Genomic DNA, 18,267 nt, shown 5'->3' on the forward strand with positions numbered 1-18,267 from the left:
CCCGTTAAGTTCATACTTAGTAGCTAATATACAATTCAACTACTACAATTCCATATGAAAAACTGATAATAATAATATTTCGCGTTCAAACTTTTATATAATATTTTACAAACTTACAATACCGCTTATTTTACATATAGCATGAAATATAGCACACAATAAATTTGATACAAGATGGTTGTGAAGATAATTCTAGCTAGTACACAAGTTGTTCAGCAAAGGCAATAAAGACACGTAATTCATACGTCCAGAAACAAGTCATGCATTCTGGTTTTACTAGGATTACTTCCCATCCTTGGTCTTGTGGAACATAACCGTTATGGCCGTTGATAAGACATCGTGTTGTAACGTCGTCAAAGGGACGAGGGTTACGTAATGTCCAACAGTCCCGTAACAATCTAAAAACCTTATTTCTTACCCCAATTACCGACTCCGTCACTTGTGGGAACGTTTTGTTTAATAGTTGTAGCCCGATGTTCTTGTTCTCACTTTGGTGAGAAGCGAACATTACTAATCCGTAAGCATAACATGCTACTTTATGTTGCATGTTAGCCGCTTTTTCTAAATCACGAAGTCCAATATTCGGATATATTGAGTCAAAATAATTTCTTAACCCATTGCGTAAAATAGCATTTGGGTTTCCCGCAATATATGCGTCAAAGTAAACACATCGTAACTTATGGATTTCCCAATGTGATATCCCCCATCTTTCGAACGAAAGCCTTTTATAAACCAAGGCATTCTTGGAACGTTCTTCGAATGTCTTACAAACTGATCTCGCCTTAAATAGTTGTGCCGAAGAATTCTGACCGACTCTAGACAAGATTTCATCAATCATGTCTCCGGGTAGGTCTCTTAAAATATTGGGTTGTCTATCCATTTTGTGTTTTTATACTGTAAAATAGACAAGAGTTAGATTCATAAAAAAAAATACTTATTAATACAAGCAATTTTTACATATATCATAAAGCATAAGCACACTATATTACATATATTACACCACACGAATACAACTATCTTATTCCAACTCGCTTGTTTCTTCTTCTTCGGTTTTGGTTCGTTTTGCCAAGTTTCTAGGGATATATGATGTTCCCCTAATACGAGCCGTCGTTTTCCACATTGGTTTAGAAAAACCTGGTGGTTTAGAGGTTCCCGGGTCATTGTTACAACTTAAGGACTTAGGGGGTTGACGATACATATAAAGTTCATCGGGGTTGGAATTAGATTTCTCTATTTTTATGCCCTTTCCCTTATTATTTTCTTTTGCCTTTTTAAATTCAGTTGGGGTAATTTCTATAACATCATCGGAATTCTCGTCGGAATCCGATTCATCAGAGAATTGGTAATCCTCCCAATATTTTGCTTCCTTGGTGGAAACTCCATTGACCATAATTAACCTTGGTCGGTTGGTTGAGGATTTTCTTTTACTTAAACGTTTTATTATTTCCCCCACCGGTTCTATTTCTTCATCCGATTCCGATTCTTCTTCCGGTTCCGATTCTTCTTCCGGTTCCGACTCTTCTTCCGGTTCCTCTTCGGGAACTTGTGAATCAGTCCACGAATCATTCCAATTTACATTTGACTCTTCATTATTATTAGGTGAGTCAATGGGACTTGTTCTAGAGGTAGACATCTATCACATAATATCAAACGCGTTAAGAGATTAATATATCACATAATATTCACATGTTAAAAATATACGGTCGAAGTCCAGACTCACTAATGCATCCTAACAAACTCGATAAGACACACTAATGCAAAATTCTGGTTCTCTAAGACCAACGCTCGGATACCAACTGAAATGTCCCGTTCTTATTGATTAAAAACGTTCCATATTAATTGATTTCGTTGCGAGGTTTTGACCTCTATATGAGACGTTTTTCAAAGACTGCATTCATTTTAAAACAAACCATAACCTTTATTTCATCAATAAAGGTTTAAAAAGCTTTACGTAGATTAGCAAATAATGATAATCTAAAATATCCTGTTTACACACGACCGTTACATAATGGTTTACAATACAAATATGTTACAACAAAATAAGTTTCTTGAATGCAGTTTTTACACAATATCATACAAGCATGGATTCCAAATCTCGTCCTTATTTAAGTATGCGACATCGGAAGCTCTTAATAATCACCTGAGAATAAACATGCTTAAAACGTCAACAAAAATGTTGGTGAGTTATAGGTTTAACCTATATATATCAAATCATAATAATAGACCACAAGATTTCATATTTCAATACACATCCCATACATAGAGATAAAAATCATTCATATGGTGAACACCTGGTAACCGACATTAACAAGATGCATATATAAGAATATCTCCATCATTCCGGGACACCCTTCGGATATGATATAAATTTCGAAGTACTAAAGCATCCGGTACTTTGGATGGGGTTTGTTAGGCCCAATAGATCTATCTTTAGGATTCGCGTCAATTAGGGTGTCTGTTCCCTAATTCTTAGATTACCAGACTTAATAAAAAGGGGCATATTCGATTTCGATAATTCAACCATAGAATGTAGTTTCACGTACTTGTGTCTATTTTGTAAATTATTTATAAAACCTGCATGTATTCTCATCCCAAAAATATTTGATTTTAAAAGTGGGACTATAACTCACTTTCACAGATTTTTACTTCGTCGGGAAGTAAGACTTGGCCACTGGTTGATTCACGAACCTATAACAATATATACATATATATCAAAGTATGTTCAAAATATATTTACAACACTTTTAATATATTTTGATGTTTTAAGTTTATTAAGTCAGATGTCCTCGTTAGTAACCTACAACTAGTTGTCCACAGTTAGATGTACAGAAATAAATCGATAAATATTATCTTGAATCAATCCACGACCCAGTGTATACGTATCTCAGTATTGATCACAACTCAAACTATATATATTTTGGAATCAACCTCAACCCTGTATAGCTAACTCCAACATTCACATATAGAGTGTCTATGGTTGTTCCGAAATATATATAGATGTGTCGACATGATAGGTCGAAACATTGTATACGTGTCTATGGTATCTCAAGATTACATAATATACAATACAAGTTGATTAAGTTATGGTTGGAATAGATTTGTTACCAATTTTCACGTAGCTAAAATGAGAAAAATTATCCAATCTTGTTTTACCCATAACTTCTTCATTTTAAATCCGTTTTGAGTGAATCAAATTGATATGGTTTCATATTGAACTCTATTTTATGAATCTAAACAGAAAAAGTATAGATTTATAGTCGGAAAAATAAGTTACAAGTTGTTTTTGTAAAGGTAGTCATTTCAGTCGAAAGAACGACGTCTAGATGACCATTTTAGAAAACATACTTCCACTTTGAGTTTAACCATAATTTTTGGATATAGTTTCATGTTCATAATAAAAATCATTTTCTCAGAATAACAACTTTTAAATCAAATTTTATCATAGTTTTTAATTAACTAACCCCAAAACAGCCCGCGGTGTTACTACGATGGCGTAAATCCGGTTTTACGGTGTTTTTCATGTTTCCAGGTTTTAAATCATTAAGTTAGCGTATCATATAGATATAGAATATGTGTTTAGTTGATTTTAAAAGTCAAGTTAGAAGGATTAACTTTTGTTTGCGAATAAGTTTAGAATTAACTAAACTATGTTCTAGTGATTACAAGTTTAAACCTTCGAATAAGATAGCTTTATATGTATGAATCGAATGATGTTATGAACATCATTACTACCTTAAGTTCCTTGGATAAACCTACTGGAAAAGAGAAAAATGGATCTAGCTTCAACGGATCCTTGGATGGCTCGAAGTTCTTGAAGCAGAATCATGACACGAAAACAAGTTCAAGTAAGATCATCACTTGAAATAAGATTGTTATAGTTATAGAAATTGAACCAAAGTTTGAATATGATTATTACCTTGTATTAGAATGATAACCTACTATAAGAAACAAAGATTTCTTGAGGTTGGATGATCACCTTACAAGATTGGAAGTGAGCTAGCAAACTTGAAAGTATTCTTGATTTTATGTAACTAGAACTTGTAGAATATATGAAGAACACTTAGAACTTTAAGATACAACTTGAGAGAGATCAATTAGATGAAGAAAATTGAAGAATGAAAGTGTTTGTAGGTGTTTTTAGTCGTTGGTGTATGGATTAGATATAAAGGATATGTAATTTTGTTTTCATGTAAATAAGTCATGAATGATTACTCATATTTTTGTAATTTTATGAGATATTTCATGCTAGTTGCCAAATGATGGTTCCCACATGTGTTAGGTGACTCACATGGGCTGCTAAGAGCTGATCATTGGAGTGTATATACCAATAGTACATGCATCTAAAAGCTGTGTATTGTACGAGTACTAATACGGGTGCATACGGGTAGAATTGTTGATGAAACTGAACGAGGATGTAATTGTAAGCATTTTTGTTAAGTAGAAGTATTTTGATAAGTGTATTGAAGTCTTTCAAAAGTGTATAAATACATATTAAAACACTACATGTATATACATTTTAACTGAGTCGTTAAGTCATCGTTAGTCGTTACATGTAAGTGTTGTTTTGAAACCTTTAGGTTAACGATCTTGTTAAATGTTGTTAACCCAATGTTTATAATATCAGATGAGATTTTAAATTATTATATTATCATGATATTATCATGTATGAATATCTCTTAATATGATATATATACATTAATTGTCTTTACAACGATAATCGTTACATATATGTCTCGTTTAAAAATCATTAAGTTAGTAGTCTTGTTTTTACATATGTAGTTCATTGTTAATATACTTAATGATATGTTTACTTATCATAGTATCATGTTAACTATATATATATATATATATATATATATATATATATATATATATATATATATATATATATATCCATATATATGTCATCATATAGTTTTTACAAGTTTTAATGTTCGTGAATCACCGGTCAACTTGGGTGGTCAATTGTCTATATGAAACATATTTCAATTAATCAAGTCTTAACAAGTTTGATTGCTTAACATGTTGGAAACACTTAATCATGTAAATAATAATTTCATTTAATATATATATAAACATGGAAAAGTTCGGGTCACTACAAATAATATCCCCAAAACAGAACATCTCATCTATAATATATATAAACTTCGAAGTACTAAACACTAGCCCTTCCGTCTAGTGAACATTCTGGGTGGAGGTGTTAAACCCGGTAGCTACCTTTAGGATTCGCGTGAATTAGGGCCATACCCGATTCTAATTCTTAGGTTACCAAGCAATAATAATCAGGGAAAAAATATTCACATCAATTGGTGGCAATTATCATGTCCACATAATTCAATAATAATCCACAGAACTTCTGTCTGCATAATAATTCATTCGAGGAATTTTTTGCTTGTGTCTATCTCGTCAAACATTTATAAAAGCATTTCACGTATTCGCAGTTCAAAATATATTTCAAAAGCATTTAGTAAAGCAGTTGTAAAAACATCGCATGTATTCTCAGTCCCAAATATATAAAGAGTAAAAGGGAATCAAATGAACTCACCATATTGTATTTTGTAGTAAAAATACATATGACGATATTGAACAATGCAGGGTTTGGCCTTGGATTCACGAACCTATATCATTTTTTATATATATTAACACACATAATTGTAATCGAACCAATTTATATATATATAAGTTTATTAGTTATATCATTTTTACATAAATAACTTATATGTTTTATATATTCATTTTATATATTTTAAATAAATAAAATATTAATATATTTAAGTTATGGGCATTAGATATATTTTTATATAAAGATAATTTATTTGTTAAATTAATAATTGTAATAATACTAGACTAAGGATAATAATAATAATAATAATAATAATGATAGAAATAATGGTAATAATAAAGATGTTAATTTTTAAAATGATAATTTTAATAATAACTTTAATAGAAATAATAATTTTACTAAAAATGCTTCTTTTATTAATAATATAGTTGTAGTAGTAATAATAATGATACTAGTAGCAAAAATGATAATAATAATAATAATAATAATAATAATAATAATAATAATAATAATAATAATAATAATAATAATAATAATAATAATAATATAGTTGTAAAAATAATAATTTTTAATAATAACAATACTAATAATGATAACAATAATGTTATTAATAATAGTAATACTTATAATAATAATAATAATAATAATAATAATAATAATAATAATAATAATAATAATAATAATAATAATAATAATAATAATAATAATAATAATACTAATGATAATAAAGATAATAATGCTTAATACTTCACAATAATAATAATAATATTCATAATTGTAACCATAATAATAATAATAATAATAATAATAATAATAATAATACTAATAATAATAATAATAATAATAATAATAATAATAATAATAATAATAATAAATGATACTTAATACTTGTAATAATAACAATAACAACAATAATAATAATAATAATAATAATAATAATAATAATAATAATAATAATAATAATAATAATAATAATAATAATAATAATAATAATAATAATAATAATAATAATAATATAGTTGTAAAAATAATAATTTTTAATAATAACAATACTAATAATGATAACAATAATGTTATTAATAATAGTAATACTTATAATAATAATAATAATAATAATAATAATAATAATAATAATAATAATAATAATAATAATAATAATAATAATAATAATAATAATAATAATACTAATGATAATAAAGATAATAATGCTTAATACTTCACAATAATAATAATAATATTCATAATTGTAACCATAATAATAATAATAATAATAATAATAATAATAATAATAATAATAATAATACTAATAATAATAATAATAATAATAATAATAATAATAATAATAATAAATGATACTTAATACTTGTATTAATAACAATAACAATAATAATAATAATAATAATAATAATAATAATAATAATAATAATAATAATAATAATGATAATAATAATAATAATAATAATAATAATAATAATAATAATAATAATAATAATAATAATAATAATAATAATAATAATAATAATAATAATAATAATAATAATAATAATAATAATAATAATAATAATAATAATAATAGAATAGCTACCTCAAGGAAAAACTTCCAAAAAGAAAATAAAGTGCCTCCGCCCGGGCTCGAACCCGCGACCTCCCGCTCACTCGCAAACACCCTTAACCATCAAGCCATATCTTTTTCTATGATTTATAATCATACCTATATTTAGTTAACCCATTAGAAATATGTTTTTCCTTCTCCTACTTCACAGCTTATCCTACATCATGTGATTATCATCCTCGTCTGGCCCAACGGAAGAACTAAACGGGCCCTCGACCCAATAAACAAAATCAAAACTCTTGGCCCAAGTTTAATTGTAGTTTGGCCCAAAAATTTAAATAAGTAAAATAGATCCATGAAACAAATAAAAGGTTTTCTGTTATCTTCTTCCGTTTGACAGCCGCGACCAACAACAAAGGAAAGAGAAAAAAAAAATAATCACGCAGGTTATAAATTATTATCCTCATCGTATCCTCTTCATCATTGAATCATAATCATATATTGTATCCTCATCGTTTCATCACCAATATACTATCCTGTAACTATCATCATCATCGATCTCCTTATCATCATCACCATGTTATCGACTTCATCATCATAACTCCCATCATAATTTTATTTATTCGTAATCATCATCATATACATCACAGTATCATCATCAAGCTGAGTTTATCATTATCTCGATCATCTTCATCATTAGAAACAGAAACAATGATGTAACAGTGGCAGAAACATTGATCGATTCACAGCATAATTTCGATGGGTTCGATAAAGGGGATGTTTGGGGTTCGTACAAAAATATAGTGATAGAGAGAGATAGGTGGAGGTAGGGTGATGCTCGTGGTGGTTCTCCGGCTGTTGATGTTGGAGGTTAAAGGTGATCGAAGACAGAGGTTGAAACAAGGTGGTGGTGGTGTCGGGTTTAAGTGGTGATGATGATGGTTGTTTTTGAACGAAAACAGAAAAAAATATGGAAGTGGGTTTTGATGGTATTTGATAGTCATGGTGGTTTATGGTGTCTCCCATGGTGGTGGTAGGGTGGCGTAGATGGTGGTAGCTGATGGTTGGAGATCGAGTGAAGGTGGTGGCCAGTGAAGATTATGTTCGACAAGAAAGAAACAAGAAGGAGAAGAAATAAAATGGTGAAGGGATCGTAATGGATATGCTATATTGGAAAGAAAAAAAATGAGAGATGGTTGAACCGAAGGTGATGGAAGGTGGTGAAGTGATGTGAGGTGATGGTGGCCTATGGATTATGGTGATCATAGGATTGTTTGTGGTGACGGTTCTAGGATAAACATTGAACCAAATGGTGGTGTTTTATTGATTAAAAGGATATGGTTAAAGTTCTTGTTGTAATCGCATAAGAAGAGTAGAAGAATGAAAATATTAGCAATTAATAAGTTTAAATGATCTAGTGGGTCTTGTAATATACAGAGAAAGAAAGAAAAGAATTCCAAGTGGGTTTGTTTGTGTTAGTATAATAATTAACTCTCTGATATGTATATGTTTTGTATATATAAAATGGAGAAAGAGAAAGATTACTTTAAAAGTGATCATAAAGCAAATAGTATAGCATGATAATTTCAATCTATTAATTTGTTGGTATCTACCTACAGTTTTCACGGATAATGTATCGTGCGAAATCAGTGGCGGATAAAAGTGTTCAGAAAAATTCCATATTTTTAAATTAACAATATTTATTTATTTTGATCATTATGGTATAAAATTCGATCATTAATTATTAAATAAAACTTACATTAATTATTCACTCCCAACTCCAAGTAAAATATAAAAAGTTTTAAAATTTAATAAATAGCTCCTAAATACATTTTTACTAAGCCTATAATATATAAAACTCATTTTTGTATCACCGTTTATTTTAAAACTACATAAGTTTGAATTTAACTTGCTTAATATCAATCGAAGAATCAAACGAGTATTACAATCAATTAATATTTATTTTTAATATACTTTATTTATATATATATAGATATATTTTATATAGTAATTATTATAATATCCTATTTTTATTTTATTTTACATAATTAAATTTTAATAGCAAGAACATATAATATTTCAAATTATATTTTCAATTACCATTTATATATATATATACACACACATATCTATTTACAATTATTGGTTCGTGAATCGTCGAACTGGTCGAAGGTAATTGAATACATGAACATAGTTCCAAAATTTTCGAGACTCAACATTATAGACTTTGCTTATCGTGTCGAAATCATATAAGATTTAAGTTTAAATTTGATCGGAAATTTCCGGGTTGTCACAGTGCCTACCTGTTAAAGAAATTTCGTCCCGAAATTTGAGTGGGATGGTCATGAATGATAATAAGTATGTTTTCATGACTCATATAAGCTGATAAATGGAGTTTTATTACCATTGAGTAGTAAGGATGAAATAATTCGATTATTCGAAGAGCACGAATGAAGCTATCACAAAAGAGTGAAAATGAGTAAATGAAGATTCGTTTTAACCGGTGACGTAGTCACGGTTGATTTTCCGGAATTCAAGGGATTTAGAGAAAATCTTCGAAATCTAAATTAGATTTGATTCTTTGAAAATTAAGGAAATTAGATTTTCCATTGATTAAATGTAATAATCTATTTCGATTGCTCTGTCTGGCATTTCATTATAAATTCACTCCATTTGTTTCCTTATTTTCACAACTCATACCATCTATTCTTTCTTTTTCAATTCATACTTTTGTTTTCTCTTCCCGACTTTAAGTCAAGCGAGTAATGGTCCAGAATTCGTAGGTTCGAAGTTTCGAATGAACTTAATGTTCTAAACAAGAAAGAACGTAATCGCATGATTTGATTTGTCAAATTACCTGAATCACTTAGAATAGAACTATCAAGAATATACTTTCTTGATATGTTCAGAAGTTAAGCAGAATGAAAGAGTTATGTAACATGGCACATGATGACGTTATGATATGTGAATCATAATGTTCCATTTATAAACTCAGCATGACTTACTGTAATATAATCACGTTGATCAAGTGTCATTATATTATACTAACTCATGCTTCAGTTCCCAACACTACTTCAAAATCATTCATAATTCAAACTCTAAAATTTCAGAGATTTAGAAACTAAACCAGTTTTCTTTTATGATATAACATAGGTAGAGCGGCGAGATAATTAATATCGGACAAGAATATTTATGAAGATATCTTCAGAAATATTGAGGATATTTATAATGAAAGATACGATGATATCTTAGAATTTCTAATATCGAAGGATGATGAAGAAGATTTGTCCGTAAGGGTTTAGATTCAGAAGCAAGGTGTTCGCTAAAGATTTTATCAGATACAGAATCATCAGGATTCTTTATGTACAAGTTTAGTCCTTGTGATTTGTTCAGAGTCTCCTTCATGGTTTGCCCAATTCATTTTTCAGTATCCAAATCTTTGAGCTTTTTCAACACTTCATTCTTTATCATCAAACTTTTGACTGTTTTAAACAGTCTTCAGTTTGCGCTGCTTCATCAGCTTTTTCAGAACTCAGAAAACTGATTCATAGGCTAGAGCGCTTTTCAGAAATTCGGAATTTAAGTTCGTAAATCCAGGAGATAGAAGTTTTATATATATATATATATATATATATATATATATATATATATATATATATATATATATATATATATATATATATATATATATATATATATATATAATTGTTGTCGTAGAATCGTCGAGAAATTCGAGATTATCGATAGATGCCTCCTGGTATTTGGTATGGTAATTATCGTTACAAGATGTAGATGAATATATGATAGGGTTTCGTTAAATATAATGGTTTTTCGAAAAGTCAAAGATTAATAAGTTGTTGGTAAATTTACTGCTAATGTAGTGAGATATAAACGGTTCTTCGGTAACGATGACGAAAAGACAATGTATATATCAAGGTTATAATAAGATTGTTTCGAACGAAAAGTCGAAGTTGACTTGTTGGAGCTGTGACAAAATTGGCTAATTTGAAAAAGGATTGCAATGTTACTTTCAGTAATAACAATGCCAATGGAGCTAGCACAGATAAGTGTTAAACGTTTACTCAGGTTTAGGTGCATAACTATATGCATCAATCTTTTCTTCCATAGATGAAATGCTATTGGTTCATCCTTTCGATTGAGGTATTTTCAAGAATTATGAAAGGTTTAGACGTAGATTGTAATCGTCAAGATACAAATGAGATTTAAGATGAAATCAAGTGGCAAACTTGCAGAATTGTTTAGTTTCATATGTTATAATCAATATTTTAATTCATTTTAATTGTCCAATATTGGTAGTCCACAGTTAGTAGTTCAATAATTCATATATAGTTTAATATATAATATTCGAATTAATTAATACGTATCGTGACCCGTGTACATACCTCAGACTCGATCACAACTCAAAGTATATATATTATTATCGAATCAACCTCAACTCTGTATAGCGAACTCAAGCATTACTGCATATAGAGTGTCTATGGTTATTCTAAATAATATATATATATGCGTCGATATGATATGTCAAAACTTTGTATACGTGTCCCGATATTTAAAATGCGTAAAATAAATAACAGAATTTAAATGACGATAAATTAAATTGCGAGAATATAAATTGCGATAATTAAATTGCAATAAATAAAATGTAATCAGTTAGCTAGGAACAATTAGCTAGGAACAGTTAGCGTGGATTCTTAACAAAATTTTTCTCGTAGTTAATTTATTTATTTCTAACAAATTTTATTTTGTCCAGTGTTTTCTTCATTATGCCACTTGTTGGATTCTGATAAGTCAAAATCCAAATATGAAATTGAATGAAAATGGTTATTAAGTGTTGAATGGATTCATATATCTATGGATGTAAGTAGGATAGTAATTGACTGTTGAATCAGATTCAAAAAAATGTACAGTATAACTTATTAATGTGAAATCTAAATATTCCTCGGGTATTACCTACCCGTTAAAATATTTTTACCATTAACAGTTTGTACAAAAGAATTTTTAATTACAATCCTTATGAAAATATATATACATATATATTTTCTTCAGATGTAATCATGGATTTAATGAGTTAATATTATATTAATCTCATTTGATTTACTGTTAGAATAAGAGTATATAATCTCTAAAATATTTGAGATTACATAATCGCCATGTCGAATGAAGAAAAATAATGTAGAACGTCATGTAGAATGAAGATAACCAATGTAGGACATCATGTAGTATAATGATTATGCTGGAGGTACAGACTGTGAGTATGAGGCATGTAGTGTTGAGGCTTGTGCTGCGGATGTTGTTGTTGGTGGTACTGGTGTTGCCGGTGCTGTTGCTGAAGCTGGTAGGTTTTGCACCACGTTTTCCAAATTGATTACTCGAGCGCGAAGCTCGTTGACTTCTTCCATTATTCCCGGATGATTGACGGTCAGAACGAGTGGATGAATGAGATTCAGAATTTGAGATAGTATATAATCATGATGAGATACTCAAGAAATGAGTGTGAAAATGGTGTTTCGGATTGGTTCGTCAGTAAGTGCTTTCGGTAAGTGCGTCGGTAAGTGTTTCGGATTAATTATCGCAATTTATTTTCTCGCAATTTTATTTATCATCATTTAATTTATGTTATTTATTTTACGCACTTTAAATATCGGGACACGTATACAAGGTTTTGACATATCATATCGATGCATCTATATATATTATTTGGAATAACCATAGACACTCTATATGCAGTAATGCTGGAGTTAGCTATACAGGGTTGAGGTTGATTCTACAATAATATATATACTTTGAGTTGTGATCGAGTCTGAGACATGTACACGGGTCACGATACGTATTAATTAATTCGAATATTATAAATTAAACTATATATGAATTATTGGACTGTTAACTGTGGACTATCGACTGTGGACTAATGACATTGGACAATTAAAATGAATTAAAATATTGATTATAACATATGAAACTAAACATCTCTTCAAGTTTGCCACTTGATTTCATCCTAAACCTCATTTGTATCTTGACGATTACAATCCGCGTTCAAACCCTTTCATGATTCTTGAAAACACCTCAATCGTGAGGATGAACCAACCGCACTTCATCTAATGAAAGAAAGATTTATGCATATAGTTATGCACCTGAAAACTCTCGGAACCTGAGTAAACGTTTAACACGTATCCGTGCTAGCTCATTGGCGTTGTTATTACCGAAAATAACTTTGCAATCTCTTTCCAAATTAGCCAATTTTGTCACAGCTTCAACAAATCAATTTTGATGTATCATTCAAATAAACCTTATTATAACCTTGAGATATATGCGTGCTCTTTTATTGTTACCGGGGAACCTTTTATATTCCACTAAATTACCCGCAGACGTACCAGCAACCTCGTTGCTCCTTGGTTTAAATCTCTCTGACAAATCACTATATTTATCTATTGAAGTCTTATCATGAACTCATCGGCGTCTTGTAACGATAATTACCATACCAAATACCGGGAGGCATCAATCGATAATCTCGAATTCCTCAGCGATTCTACGACAACAATTATATATATATATATATATATATATATATATATATATATATATATATATATATATATATATATATATATATATATATATATATATAAGTATATATATATATATATATTCTATCTCCTGGATTTACAAAACTTCAATTCTGAATTTCTGAAAAGCGCTTTAGTCTATGAATCAGTTTTCTGAGTTTTGAAAAAGCTGATGAAATCTTTAGCGAATACCTTGCTCCTTAATCTAAATCTTTGCGGACGAATTTCTTCATCATCTTCTGATCTTAAATATTTTAAATTCTAAAGATATCATCGTATCTTTTGTTATAAATATCTTAGATATTTCTGAAGATACCTTCATAAATATCTTTATTCGAAATTATCTATCTATTCGTGCTATTCGTGTTACGTCATAAAGGAAACTATCTTAGTTTCTAAGTTTCTTTAAAATTCGAGTTGAATTATGAATGGTTTCTGGAGAAGTGTTGGGAATTGAAGCATGAGTTAGTATAATATAATGACGTCAGGTTAACGTGGTTATATTACAGTAAGTCATGCTGAATTTCTAAGGGAACGTGATGATGGTTCACAGATCTTACCCTCATCATGTGCCATGATACATAACTCTTTCATTCTACTTAACCTCTAAACATATCAAGAGATTATTTTCTTAATAGTTCTATCCTTACCGTGATTCTAGCAGTTTGCTAATTAATCATGATATTACATTTTCTTTCTGATTAGAAGATTTCCTTAAATTCCTTGAATTCCGAAAATCCGCCATGACTACGTCAAAAGTTCAGACGAAACTTTTCACTCTTTGGTGATAGCTTTACTCGTACGCTTCACATGATCGAATCGTTTTATCTATATTAATCAATAATGATAAAACTCTAACTCATATTCGTCATGAAAACATTTTTATTGTTAGCCATGACGACCTCACTCAAATTTCGGGACGAAATTTCTTTAACGGGTAGGTACTGTAGTGACCCGGAAAATTTTGACTAATTTTAAATCAAATTCTCGATACGATATTGTATTTTCAACACGATAAGAAAAGTCTGTTATGTTGGATCTCAAAAATTTTGAACTGTTTCATATATTCAATTGACCTTCGACCATTCCCGACGATTCACGAACAACTATTTGTAAATAGTTACATATATATTTAAATATATATATATATATATATATATATATATATATATATATATATATGTATATATATATATATATGTATATATATATATATATAATAATAATAATAATAATATATATATAAATATTACTTGTAAATATATAATATTATATTTAGTTGTTTAAAAGAATATAATTAATATATTTATGAACTTAAACTTGTTAATTAAGATTTGATATATATATATATATATATATATATATATATATATATATATATATATATATATATATATATATATATAATGTGTATATTGAAAATGAATGATTTCGAGCCTAATTAGTAAACGTCAGTAACACTCGGTTGACGTTTCGTTAGTTTTAATATAGATATATTACATGTTCATGAAGGACTAAAATAAAAGTTGAACTGTAAATCGATTACGAAGATGTTAGATTTGTTAAAAATATTTTTACCTTTTTAAGTTTAAATATTAGTACTCCGTACATATAAATTGGAACAGAAAATAAATAATTATCGAACCTTTTTTATCAGGTTTCAAACAGTTAATGAGTGAAATAATTAAATATATTTAATCTAAAAATTTGGGATTTTTAGGGACATTTTATACGTTAACCGTTTAGCAATGGACACGATATAACCATTCGGGGAAAAGCGTCGGCAGAATTATTGTGATGGCTTACTGTTTTCCTTCATCAACACATGCATAAAATTTATTATTATTATATTATAATTATATTAATATTAATAATTATTATTAATATTATAATCAATATATAACATCTTATATATATATATATGTGTGTGTGTGTGTGTGTGTGTGTGTGTGTGTGTGTGTGTGTGTGTGTGTCGAGTGATTGAGGAGGAAGACATAAAAATCACTTCACACATTTCACCACCACCGGGAGCCACCATGCTCGCCACCTGTGGCGATTGCTCCAAATCCATATGGACGAACACGTCATTCATTGATTTCATTGCGAGGTATTTGACCTCTATATGATACGTTTTGTAAACATTGCATTCTTTTGAAAAGGCATACCATAAATGAATATTTAAATCAAAGGTTTTCGACATCTGATGATTTCTACATATAGACAATCACCGTATATAATAGTTTACAATAGTACTTCCGTTGACAATGCAGTCAAAATAAGGTACATGATGATGAATTGGTGAATGCAACGTTTTCTTGAAAAATATGCCATATAAGACTCCATGCACATATCTTGTCTATCATATAAGCAAACAGCGGAAGACTTCTAGGGAACCTGAGAATAAACATGCTAACAAGTGTCAACACAAAGGTTGGTGAGTTCATAGTTTGTATGTTTCGCATAATCTGTATATAAAGATGGATCACAAGATTTCAGTTGTTTCATCCAGAAACGTTTATCAAAATATTCTACGAAATTGAGCACCCTGGTAACTAAACTTAACGTATATATAATTTGTACCCTTTCTATAATCATCTTAATAATACACGTAAACCAACGTGTACGCTTCTCAAATAGCATACGTCCGTTAAAAGGCTAGCGCTCTAGCTCGGACGGGGATATCAAGCCCTATGGATCCATATACTGTTATTCGCACCCACCAGTCCATATCCTATGTACTAGCAGCTACTAGTTACCAAAGCTAAAGGATTTTCGGTTCAAACTCAGTGTAGAATTAAGTATGTACTTGTATCCATTGCGTTTAAAATAAATTGCATGTATTCTCAGCCCAAAAATATATATTGCAAAAGCAATTAAAAACGGAGCAATGAAACTCACCTTAGCAGCACATACAGTTGTTCATCGTAATGTAACCGAAACTCGGTATATCAAAGAATCGTAGATCTCAACCTAGAGAACATATGTTGGTCAATAAATGTCTATCAATCTAGGTCAGGTCATAGTGTATCACAATCCTAATGCTCGAGATCGACATATAAAAGTTATCCAAAGTCGTTTCAAAAAGTCAATTTTGACAATAGTTTAACAAAACGAGACGTACCTTATATAAGGATTCATTTACTCGGTTGGTAATATTCAAAAATCCAATTTATCAATCTCGTAAACAAGTTGTTTGAATCTTAATTGTAGATTCAAAAGCAATTTCAATTAACTTCAATCATAATTCAGTTGCTCATATCTTTTAATCCGTTCATCGAAATTATTCGATATCTAAATGAAAAGTTATTGATTTTTCGCCAGCTTTCCAAAAACATGTATATCATATACCTTTTACCAGTAATATATGTATTTAATTCGTGATCTATTATAAACTGTTTAACGACGAAATTTAGCATACACGTATGTATAAATATATATACTCGAGCACTAGACATGGATACACAATTAATATATAAAAGATAAAATATAAGTGCTTACGTATCAATATAGAGATTCAATATTGTAGGATAGTACGTAGAAGTAACGGAGATGATAAACACTAGGTTTGACTTACGAGCAAAACCCTCGAACAATACCCATAACCTCCTTAGTAATAACCCATAGTTTCCTTAGCTCTATCCCACTTGAAAACCCATTTTGAAAGTGACACGCTCATGACCTCGTCGTAGTATTTTAAGTGATATAATTAATAATAATAATAATACTATTAATAATAATAAAATAAATAATAATAATCTTAATAATAATAATAATAATAATAATAATAATAATAATAATAATAATAATAATAATTTAAATAAATAAATTTACACATAGTAATATATGTGTAAAACAACTCGCGCAGAAACCTGGTATTTATAGGCATAATTCCTGATTCTGATGCCCATGCAATCGCATGGGTTTTATGCCTATTTCTTATGCGATCGCATGGCCGTCAGATCCAGCTCACATATTTTTGTTTTTTTGTTTGTCGACATAATAATTAATAATATATATAATATATTTAATTTATATAATTAATTATATATTATATTAAATTCACATGCATAGTTAACTTGTAATTTTTGTTCCGATAAGTCGTACGTTGTTACGCGACTTATGTCCCGGTTCCAGTTTTTCGAGTGTCCTTCGTACGCTGAGAAAACTTGTAATTTTCATTCTGGGACACGTACCTTTGTCAAAATATAGCCTTAAATTATCCCTAAATTATACCACCCAGAGTATATCTTAAACTTTAGAGTATTTTGGTCATTTACTTCTATAAATCATTGTCTCGTTATTTATTAATATAATAGTATTTATCAAACGTTTCATAACCAAGTTAATATCTATTCTCAATATTTATAAACACGTTTTAAAATACGTATCGCAAGTTATTCATATAATTAATTCTTAACAGTTAATATTCCTTATTATTGTATGTGTCCAAATTACGTTATTTAAATAAATAATTCACCATTTATTCCGAATACCGTTAAAATGAATGATTTCTCAAATCAAGTGGATCTCTCAACAGAGACTCGTAATAATATCATAATTCTTAAGAG

The sequence above is a fragment of the Rutidosis leptorrhynchoides genome, chromosome 5 (genome assembly GCF_046630445.1).
Source record: "Rutidosis leptorrhynchoides isolate AG116_Rl617_1_P2 chromosome 5, CSIRO_AGI_Rlap_v1, whole genome shotgun sequence".
Taxonomy (NCBI): domain Eukaryota; kingdom Viridiplantae; phylum Streptophyta; class Magnoliopsida; order Asterales; family Asteraceae; genus Rutidosis; species Rutidosis leptorrhynchoides.